Below are 11,504 nucleotides of genomic sequence, written 5' to 3'. Positions count from 1 at the left end.
CCCCGCCCCCAGCCTTGGTCCCGCCCTGGGCTCCGCCCCCAGCCCTGCCCTCGCGGCCAGACAGCCGGGGAACCGCTTGGACCAGTGCGGTCGCGGGGCGGTGGCGGTGGAGGCGGCGCTGGTTGTGTAACCTGAGACCAGCCATTTGACGAGCTCGTGCGCCCGAGATTCCCTGTGGGAGGACGCACACCCAGGGCTTTTGGAGTTTTTGAGAATTCTCTTAGTGCCAGTCCGGTTTCTTTTTACGGGCGCTGATGCCTGTTTTGCCGAGTCAGAATATACCCTAATCTGCAGGGTGCAAGCCCCACCGCCCTCCAAAGGAAATGAGTGACTGCAAGCTAGTCCTTCCAGGTACACCTGCCCCTCTTTCTTCCCCAACGTTTGCTTGCTGTTTCCAAAGTCATCAATTACTTCCTGGTTTTAGGAGTTTCTTTGTAAACGGAACACTCACAGGAAAGCCGTTTAAAGAAACACATTGTTTGTTGCCTGCTTACTTTTGTAGCTATTGTTACAAGTTAAACATTGGAAAAGTTGAAACAAGGACATTTACTCTGCTGTAATTTTTGAGGTGAAACAGTACCCCCTGCGGCACATTCTGGTTCAGGATCTAAGAACGTTTCTGAAAATCGAAGCATGTGGGTTGCGCAGTTCCACGTAGACTTGCTGTGACCTGCAGGCCAAGTGGAACAGCAGCAGGAAGAATAGCAGCCACTGGCCCTCCGCTGAATGGTGCTGTGGCTCACTGTGTTCAGGGATGTACCTCAGCCACCTTCCTGGACAGGACGGCTTCCTGAGCATGGGTCAGAGTCGGACGTTGGGGTCAGCTTTCTATTCCAGCGAGAGGGTAGGGAGGGGCTCACCACGGACCATGCCTGCTGGTGTGACACTGACCTGCTGCCCAGCCCGGTACAAGGTCCCTGGCACAGTGGATCCAACCCGGGCCCTATGTGCCCAAAGGTGCCAGGTACTGCTCTTACTTGCCAAAGACAGTCACAAGCAGCTGGGCATATTCTGTGTCAGGTTCTGTTCTAAGCCTCAACCATCGTTTTAAGGTAGATTGGGCTGTATTTCATCAAACGTAAGACACAATTAGTGCTAGCTATGCCATTTATGGATCACTAAAAAGAAGGCCATCCGCCCATTAAATTCTGACATACTGCTGATTTTAAGGCGCAGCCTCACGTGAGAGATGATAAAATGAGAGAGTATGCCTTAGAATCAATGAGCTAGGTCACCATATGCATGTTAATTTTTTTTTTTTTTTTTAAAGACAGAGTTTCTCTCACTTTGCCCAGGCTGGAGTGCAATGGCACGATCTTGGCTCACTACAGCCTCCACCGCCTAGGTTCAAGCAATTCTCCTGCCTCGGCCTCCTGAGTAGCTGGGATTACAGGTGCGTGCCACCAAGCCCGGCTAATTTTGTTTTTTGTTTTTTTTTTTTTCAGTGGAGACAGGGTTTCACCATGTTAGTCAGGCTGGTCTCGAACTCCTGACCTCAAGTGATCCGCCCGCCTGGGCCTCCCAAAGTGCTGGGATTACAGGCGTGAGCCACCGTGTATTTTAAATTTAATTGTGAAAACTTAAGCAACTTGCCCCAGGTCACACTGCAGGCTGTGGAGCCAGGATTTGAACCTAGAGGTACTCTGGCTTTTAAGATCAGGGTTTGGGACTTTGGGCCCTCCTAGCAGCCTGCCTAAGAGAAGCTTCGTTATCTCCATGGTATAAATGGCCCAAGACCTCAGAATCACTGGTCAGAGTATGCACGTCGCTGTCTGGTCCTTGTAATGCCAGGCTCTGTGGGTCCTTCCCACAGGGGTGCTCTGTGGCTGGGGAGTGCTGGAAGTTAGCTTCCTCTAAGCCACTGAGCTTTCAGGTCACCGCAGGCCGCCTTACCTGCAGAGACTTCCCATGCCAAGCAGGCCAGCCCTGCCAGGGAGAATGGCAGAAAGCTCGTGTGTGTCCTGGGGAGATCTGAACCACAATAAGTACTCGTAGCTAGGGGTGTAAACACCCTCCAGAGGCTGCAGCTTTGTACCCAAGGGTCCCGGCCAACCCCTGTACAAGACTCAGTTGATAGGGGTAGGGGTAGGCACAGATGGGGGTGTGGGGAGTGCGTGGCCCTGACTTAGCTTCGCGGTTGCACCCTAGTCTAGTGTTGATGTTTGAAGTCATGGGGGTGGATGTGGCCTCCCCTGCTTGGCTGCTGAGGGCGTTTGAGGGCAGTTGTGTGCTCCTGGCCTGGGGCCGTGCCTCTGTGGCTGTGTGCGCTGTGTGTGTGGCGGCGAGGGGGGAGGGAGTTGCCCTAGTTGTGCACCTCACTCTGCAGCCCAGCGCACTGCCGAGGCTCTTGCCATGCAGCCACATGTCTTACGGAGATGTCGGGGCCGCCCTTCCCCTGCTGCGTTCAGGCAGGTCGGCAGGCTTTCCTGGTTATTCTGAGTGGCGGTCGGGAAGGTCAGCTGCACGCCACCCAGGGATCCAGGGCTGCTGGTCAGGAGCTGGAGAGGGGCCCAGCTGGCCTGGGTCTGTTTACATTTGGGCTTTCTCAGGGTGGGGGTGCGGGGAGTGGCAGGAAAGGCTGGCTGGCGTTCCCCTTGGAGATGCACCTGCTCTAGTGATTGTGTTTGCAGAGTGAGTCCGATACTGTGTGCCACGCTGATCAAGGACAAGGAGTATTTTACAATGAACTTCCTAGTTCTTGTGAGTATGGCTTGTGACTTTCTTTGTTATAAGGCACACCCTGACGTTACAGATGATAAAATGAGAGTGAGCCTTAGCATAAGTGAGATAGCGTGTAACGTCTGACACTGTGGATGTATTAATAAAACTTGGGGTTGTTCAGAGCCCCTGTAAACAGCAGTAACATTAGTAAGGAATTGTGGAGGGCCTGGGCACAGCCCAGGTCCTCTTCCCTGGAACGCAGAGCCCAGGTCGTCTTCCCCGGAGCCCAGAGCCCAGGTCCTCTTCTCTGGAGCACGTGGCCACCACCTTGCCATGCAGGCCTCCCTCCCTCTCTTGCACTCTCTCCATTCCCTCTTCCCAAATTCCGTCCACACGGCTTCCAGCGTGGACCTTTTCCACGTTCTGCAGAAGCGGCTGTTCCTACAAGGAACGTGGGAGGTGTCCAGCATGGGTCTTCAGCGTATGGCGGAGCCTCTGGCCTCAGGTTGACCCCGGGAGGCACCATCAGCTGGAGGTCCGGCGTGCAGCAGCCACTCACTTATGGAGCGCGGCTGCAGCCGGCACATCTGCCGTTGCTCATCTTCCCAGCCCTGCTGCGAGCTGCGCCTTCTCGTTGTTTATGTGTTCTAGACGCTAGGCTTTTGTATATGTGTGGTTTGTAAATATTTTGTTCCAGTCCATAGCTTATCTCTTACATCCTCTTAATGAGGGTTTTGCAGAGAAAAGGCTTTTTTCTGTTTAATTTTGGTGCTCATTTATCCATTTTTTTTTTCTTTTTAATTTTTAATTTTAAGGATCTACTTTTGGTGTCATGGTTAAGAATTCCTCAATGACTCCCAGATCCCAAAGATTTTATCCTACATTTTCTTATCAAAGTTTTATAGTTTTACATTTGACATTTAAATAGATGATCCATTTGAGTTCATTTTTTGTGAGGTTTAGGTTGTTGTTTTTTTTGTTTGTTTGTTTTTGAGACAGGGTCTCACTCTTGTCATGCAGGCTGGAATGCAGTGGTGCAATCATAGCTCACTTTAGCCTCGAACTCCCAGGCTCAAGTGATCCTCACCCCTCAGCCTCCTGAGTACCTAGGAGGACAGGTGCGTGCCACCATGCTTCTCTAATTTTTAAAGTGTTTTGCAGAGATGGGGGTCTCACTGTGTTGCCCAGACTGGTCTTGAACTCCTGGCCTCGAGCAATCTGCCCACCTCAGCCTCCCAAGCAGCTGGGAATACAGGTGTGTGCCACCACACTCAGCCATTTTTGTTTTGTTTTGTTTTGTTTTATAGACTCTTTTTTAAGAGCAGTATTAGGTTCACAGCAACACTGAGCAGATGATGGAGTTTGCATACACACCCCCCAATACATGCATGGCCTCCCCCATTACCAACACCCTGTATCCCGAGCAGTGCATTTGCAACAGTGATGACCCTCTACGGCCACATCACGATCACCCGAAGTCCGCAGCTCACAGGGGGTCCCTCTTGGTGTGGCACACTTTGTGGGTTTTGATAAATGAATATCCACCGTGCATCCACTGTTACAGCACCATACACAGCAGCTTCACTGCCCCAAGAGGGCCCTGTGTGCCGCCCATTCATCCCTCCCTCCCGACCACCACTGACCACCACGGATCCCTTTCCTGGCTCCATGGTGCACCTGTTCCAGAATGTCATGCGGTGGGATCCCACAGCGCACAGCCTTTTCAGCCAGCGCCTTTCACTTCACAGAATGCTGTTAAACTTGGTCATGTCTTTTCATGGCATGACAGAGCCCTTCTTTTTAGTGCTGTCTGGATGGACTACAGTTACCCACTTCCCTACGGAAGGGCATCTTGGTTGCTTCTAATCTGTGCAGTTATGAATAAAGCTGCTCGAAATATCTGTGAGCAGGTTTTCTTGTGAACCTAAATTTTCAGTTCATGTGGGTGAATAGCAAGGGACACATTTGCTGAATGCTGTGGCAAGATTTTGCTTACTTTTTAAGCAACCACCAACTGACTTCCAAAGTGGCTGTGCCATTTTGCAGTCGCTTCCACAGCGATGAGTGCGTTCCTGTTGCTCCACATCCTCGTCCGCATTTGGTGATGTCAGTGTCTAGATTTGGGCCATCGTGACAGGTGTATGGTACCTCACTGCTGTTTTCATGGGCACTCCCTCGCATGGAAGGATGTGGGGCGTCTGGCCCCATGCTTATTTGCCATCTGTAAATCTTCTTTGGTTCGAGGTTTATTGTTTTCCTGTGGATGTCCTGTTGTTCCAGCACCATGTGTTGAAAAGATTTCTGTCTCCATGGAATTGCCTTTACAAACTTTGTCAGAAATCTGATTGCTCCGTTACTGGGTTTACATACACTCAAAGGAACATAAATCTTTCTACCATAAAGACGCATGCATGCGAATGTGCACTGCAGCCCTGTTCACAATCGCAAAGACATGACACCAGCCTAGCACTGTTAACAGTCGCAAAGACGTGACACCAGCCTGGCGCTGTTCACAGTCGCAAAGACGTGACACCAGCCAAAATGCCACCAAAGGCAGATTGGATGAAGAAAATGTGGTATATTGCCAGGCACGGTGGCTCATGCCTGTAATCCCAGCACTTTGGGAGGCCGAGGCAGGCAGATCACAAGGTCAGGAGATGGAGACCATCCTGTGAATGGTGAAACCCCATCTCTACTAAAAATACAGAAAAAAAAAATTAGCCAGATGTGGTGGTGGGCGCCTGTAGTCCCAGTTACTTGGGAGGCTGAGGCGGAAGAATGGCATGAACCCGGGAGGCAGAGCTTGCAGTGAGCAGACATTGCGTCACTGCACTTCAGCCTGGGCGACAGAGCGAGACTCCGTCTCAAAAAAAAAAAAAAAAATGTGGTACATATACACCATGGAATACTATGCAGCCATTAAAAAGAAAGAGAGCTTGTCTTCTGGGAACTGGATGGAGCTGGAGACAATTATCCTTAGCAAACTAAGTCAGGAACAGAAAACCAGATACCACATGTCCTCACTATAAGTGGGAGCTGAATGATGAGAACTCATGAGCACAAAGAAGGAACAACAGACACAGGAGTGAACTTGAGGCTGGAGGTGGGAGGAGGGAAAGGAGGGTGGAGGGTGAGAAGAGGGAGAGAAGGCGAAAAGTAACTAATGGGTACCAGGCTCAGTACCTGGGTGATGAAATAATCTATACAATGACCCCCATGACACAAGTTTTTCTGTATAACAAACCTGCACAGGTGCCCCTGAACCTAAAATAAAATTTTGAAAAAATCACATTGCTAACATGGGGCACCTGCTGGGTTCACTGTTCCCTGTTCCTCTGTGTGTCTCCCACTGCCCGTGCCGCACCACAGCTGTCCCATGACCCAAAATCAGGCACACAGTTCTTTCTGGTCATCCTTTTTCAGCGCTGTTTTAGCTATCCTTGTTAATTTGCTTTTCCATATACATTTTAGAATAATCTTGTCTTTACCTACAGGGAAAAAAAAAAAAAAACCCTGAAATTTATGGTAGGAGTTTCATTAAACCTGAACCTCAATTTTGGGAGAATTTATGTCTTGACTATGCTGTCCATTCTGTCCATTAACACAATGTCTGTCTCTATTTATTTGGATTCTTCAAAGTTTCTTTCATCAGTGTCTTGTGGTTTTCAGAGTTTAAGTCCCATACAGGCTTTTGTTAGTTACAGTGAAGCATTTCCTTGTTGGTGAGCAGTTGTAGGTGGTGTTAGCATGGGAAGGCCAGTTTCGGCTCCGACTGTCTGTGGTCCTGCCCGTGCCCACCACCGGCTCCCTGTCTGTGGTCCTGCATGAGGCCACCGACAGCTCCCTGACTCTCTGTGGTCCTGCACGAGCCCACCGCCAGCTCCCTCTCTGTGGTCCTGCATGAGCCCACCGCTGGCTCCCTGTCTGTGGTCCTGCGTCAGCCCACTGCCGGCTCCCTGACTCTCTGTGGTCCTGCATGAGCCCACCACCGGCTCCCTGTCTGTGGTCCTGCATGAGCCCACCGCCGGCTCCCTGACTCTCTGTGGTCCTGCGTCAGCCCACCGCCGGCTCCCTGACTCTCTGTGGTCCTGCGTCAGCCCACTGCCGGCTCCCTGACTCTCTTGTGGTCCTGTATGAGCCCACCGCCAGCTCCCTGACTCTTTGTGGTCCTGCGTGAGCCCACCGCCGGCTCCCTGTCTGTGGTCCTGCATGAGCCCACCGCCAGCTCCCTGACTCTCTGTGGTCCTGCGTGAGCCCACCGCCGGCTCCCTGACTCTCTGTGGTCCTGCGTCAGCCCACTGCCGGCTCCCTGACTCTCTGTGGTCCTGCACGAGCCTACCACCGGCTCCCTGTCTGTGGTCCTGCACCTTCTGAACTCACAGTCCCAGGATTTATTTTGTAGATTATCTGAGATTTCCTGCATCAACGGTCATGCCGCTTGCAAATAGAGTGTTATCTTTCTTCCTTTCTGGTCCTTTTCCTGCCCTGTTGCCCTGGCCAGCCCGATGTTGGACAGCAGTGGGGACAGTGGGAGGGTGGACACCCTTGCCCTGTTCCTGGCCTTGGAGGAGCATCTGCAGATGCTCCTTACCTCACTCAGGAGGCACCTCCGTTACCGATTTCCTGGGTGTTTACCACGCGTGGGTCTTGAACTTTGTCACATACCCCCTGCATCAGTTGATGTGACCACGTGGTGTTTCTTCTGTAGCCTGTTGATAGGATGCATTCTATTGACTTTTTTTTTTTTTTTTTTTTTTTTTTGAGACGGAGTTTCACTCTTATTGCCCAGGCTGGAGTGCAGTGGCGCAATCTCGGCTCACTGCAACCTCCGCCTCCCGGGTTCAAACTCCTGCCTCACCCTCCCTAGCAGCTGGGATTACAGGCGTGCACCACCATGCCCGGCTAATTTTTGTGTTTTTAGTCGAGATGGGGTTTCTCCATGTTAGTCAGGCTGATCTCGAATTCCTGACCTCGGGTGATCCGCCCGCCTCGGCCTCCCAAAGTACTGGGATTACAGGCATGAGTCACCGCACACAGCCCGATGGATTTTTAAATAGTGAGCCAGCTGGCCAGGCGTGGTGACTCACGCCTGTAATCCCGGCACTTTGGGAGGCCAAGGTGGGCGGATCACAAGGTCAGGAGATCAAGACCGTCTTGGCTAACACGGTGAAACCCTGTCTCTACTAAAAATACAAAAAATTAGCCGGGCATGGTGGCGGGCGCCTGTAGTCCCAGCTACTCAGGAGGCTGAGGCAGGAGAATGGCGTGAACCCGGGAGGCAGAGCTTGCAGTGAGCGGAGATCGCGCCACTACACTCCAGCCTGGGCGACAGAGCGAGACTGTGTCTCAAAAAAAATAAAATAAAAATAGTGAGCCAGCCTTCCACCTCTAGAGTCAACTCTACTTGTCATGCGTGGTGTGTGACTCTTTTTCCATGTTGTTGAGTAGAAAGTTTGCATCCATATTTATGAGGGATATTAGTCCATAGTTTTGTTTTTATCTGGTTTTGGTATCAGGGTTATACTAGCTTCACAGACTGAGCTGGGCCGTGTTCCCTCGTATCGAGGTAGTGGTAACTCTTCTTTCAGTGTGTAACAGACTTGCCGAGACTGCGTGGCCTGTGTCAGCACTGCGAGTGCACAGAGGAGAGGTCCTCCAGCTCCCTGGGGCCCCCAGGTTTCCCAGAGAGGGGGTATCCCGGCAGGGTAGTGAGGAGCGTGCAGGATTGGTCAGGTAGACGGTGTGATTGGGCTGGAGGAAGGATGCTTGGGGCAGAGGCACTGCCCACGTACGTGCAGTACCCTAGCATCGTGCTTTTCTGGCAGTACCTCCTGGTGTTTTCGGGACCTGCTGATGGTGTGGTTTTCCTGCCGCTGCCTCTCATGGACGGACTGGAGCAGCCCAAGGGCGCTACTGTCACCTGGGCATGCTTGGCGGTGTGGGCGGGTGGCTGTGGCCTCCGCTCACAGGGGCCTCCCAGGCCTCACACCCCCGCAGTGGATTCTCATGATGCTACGAGAGTGATTTGGCAGACAGGATCCTCACCGAGGCCCTCCGTGGCACCTTCTCTGCTCTGGCCAACAGTAGATCCACCTGCGGGGGCTTCATCCCCGGCCCCAGGTTCCATCTCAGAGACCTTATTTTCAGGCGGGCCGAGTGCGAGGGACATGTTTGGGCAGCCCCGTGGGCCGGGAGCAGTTTTCTGGATCTGGGGCCCATTTACCCTGCGTTGTTTGGGGCGTGGCATGTCTGGGAAGTGGGGCCCATTGACCACCGGAGCAGGGTGGTTAATTAAAAGAACGTGTCGGGGCCGGGCGCGGTGGTTCAAGCCTGTAATCCCAGCACTTTGGGAGGCCAAGGCGGGCGGATCACAAGGTCAGGAGATCGAGACCACAGTGAAACCCCGTCTCTACTAAAAATACAAAAAATTAGCCGGGCGCGGTGGCGGGTGCCTGTAGTCCTAGCTACTCAGGAGGCTGAGGCAGGAGAATGGCGTGAACCCAGGAGGCGGAGCTTGCAGTGAGCCGAGATCGCGCCACTGCACTCCAGCCTGGGCAACAGCGTGAGACTCCGTCTCAAAAAAAAAAAAAAAAAAAAAAAAAGAACATGTCGGACATAGTTATGTCTTTCTTGAATGACTCAGAATGCTCCACGTGGCCTCGATGCCTGGGCCCAGCTTTCAAAGGCTAATTCTTATTACCTGGGGAAGGTTTGGTGACCAAGGCTAATTCTTATTACCTGGGGAAGGTTTGGTGACCAGGTTGCTCTCACCCCCTCGGCATGTCCCCACAGCCACCCTGCACTCTCAGCCCCTTCCCCGGGTGGTGCTTGCTGGCCGTCCCCCCACCTGGACCATTCTGCCCTTCCTGCAGGTCTCTGGTCTCTGCCCAGGAGCCACCTATGGTGCTGTTCCCTGACTTCCTTCCTCCCCCAACCATTTTGAATCTCAGAAAATAAGCCTACCCTTAATTTTTCTCCTCAATATTATTACAGCCTCAGCGTAGTCTCTCCATAGGCATGCATCTTTGTCTTGTTCTGTCCAGACACGTAGCACGTAGAGCAGCATCCCATATAGGGAAGCAGCTCACCAGCTCTCTGGGGTGCCTTCCTCCCCTCTTGGCCCCTCCTCCTGGCCAGGACCTGCCGAGCTGCTGGGGGAGGGGGCTCTAGAGTCTCAGTCTGGACCACTGGCCACTGATGCTTCAAGCCAAGGCAAAGGGAGGGCTCCCTCCTGGCTACTCCACCCTTGAGACTGTACTAGGTACAAGGGGCCCTCAGTCGAGCCTGGGTGGATGTGTGGACTGGTGCATTCATTTAGGTGGTTGGATGTGCCGGTGCAGTAAGCAGCCCTGCACCTGCTGCTCTGTGTTGGCGCCCAGGGTTGTGGACTGTGGGAAAGCAGGCATGGTGGCACCTGCCTGGGAGAGCCCCAGCTGCCCGAAGAGAGTCCCATGTGCCCGGAGAGAGAGCCCCACCTGCCCGGGGAGGGAGAGCCCCACGTGCCTGGAAAGAGAGCCCCACCTGCCCGGGGAGAGTCCCACCTGCCTGGGGAGAGTCCCACCTACCCAAAGGGAGCACCACCTGTCCGGGGAGAGTCCCACCTGCCCAGAGGGAGCCCCACCTGCCTGCGGAGAGTCCCACCTAACCGGAGGGAACCCCACCTGCCCAATGCCACAAACCTATGTGTGGCTTCGGGGGTTGGGAGACAGCACAGCCCCACAGGCGGGTCACTAGGCAGAACCTAGGAAAGCGTAGCAGCTGCTACGTGTCCACCTTTGCTGGGTTCAGTTCCCCCCTCTGTGAAGTGCAAAGAGCGTGGTAGCTGGAAGCATGAGATGGAGTGGAGTGAAGCCCCTGGGGGCCACGGGTCATCAGCCAGCACCAAATCCCTGTCTCTGTGGGGCTGGTGGCCCAGCCTGGGGAACTGCACCCCACTGCCAGGACAGCTTCTCCTGCTCATGCTTTTGCCCGTGTCTCTCAAAGCAGCCCAGAGCCACCGACACAGAACTATGGGGAGAAGAAACCTGGTCCCCGGGCTCAGGTATGGAGACGGGTGGCTGTGCCGGTTGGTGCGCTGGTGAAGACAGCGGATGAGCAGGGTTAGCCTGTTCGTGGAGGCGGGTGGATGCGTGGGTTGGCACATTCGGGAAGACGGGTGGATGCACAGGGTTGGCCCGTACATGGAGGCGGGTGACCGTATGGGCTGGTGCGTTCATGCTGGAGACACACTGGGGAGTCAGCACACAAGGCCGCTGGGGCTCAGACGGCCCAGAATTGAGTACCTCTCATGAAACCGGTGACTGAGCACACGCTTCCTTCTCTGTGCAAGGGGGGTGCGGACACCAGCGGCACAGACGCTAAACCGGAAGCACTGCTGTGCAGGGGCTGCGGGCAGTGGGCAGGCCATCCCTTCCTGGCCTCCTCGTGTCCACTAGCTCCAGGAGGCCTCCAGTCCGCCCTTGCCTGCCTGGCTGCCACCATGGAGCAGGCCTCTGCATGGGGACAGGCACAGAGGTGGTGAAACAGCCAGGAGGAAAACACAGCCAGCCCCAGGCCCGACTCCTGCCTTGCAGATCCTCATTCAGCAGGGGACTGGGGCGCCCACACCCTCTCCCCAGGCGGGGGTGGCCTCTAGAGCAGGCTCCGCAGCCAGAGCACAGTGTGTTTCAGACCCTGACGCCTTGGGAGGGAGTCTAAGCCCCTCCTCCCCCGGAACCAGCCCAACCTCCGGGCTCACTGTGCTCTGGGTGGCCAGTGTGGCTTCCTGCACCATAAAATTGACCTGCAAGGCAGGTCAGGCACCGTGCTGCATGCTTGTAATCCCAGTCAGTGTTTTGGGAGGC

The 11,504-nt window shown here is 54.0% G+C and overlaps 1 protein-coding gene across 6 annotated transcripts in view; it reads left to right on the top strand.

The window, feature by feature from the left end:
• Nucleotides 1-11,504, top strand: part of CHLSN (cholesin) — a 125,750-nt gene that overhangs the window by 88,296 nt on the left and 25,950 nt on the right. The window lies entirely within an intron of this gene.

The sequence above is a fragment of the Macaca fascicularis genome, chromosome 3 (genome assembly GCF_037993035.2).
Source record: "Macaca fascicularis isolate 582-1 chromosome 3, T2T-MFA8v1.1".
Taxonomy (NCBI): Eukaryota; Metazoa; Chordata; class Mammalia; order Primates; family Cercopithecidae; genus Macaca; species Macaca fascicularis.
This window is presented reverse-complemented; position numbering and strand designations above follow the sequence as displayed.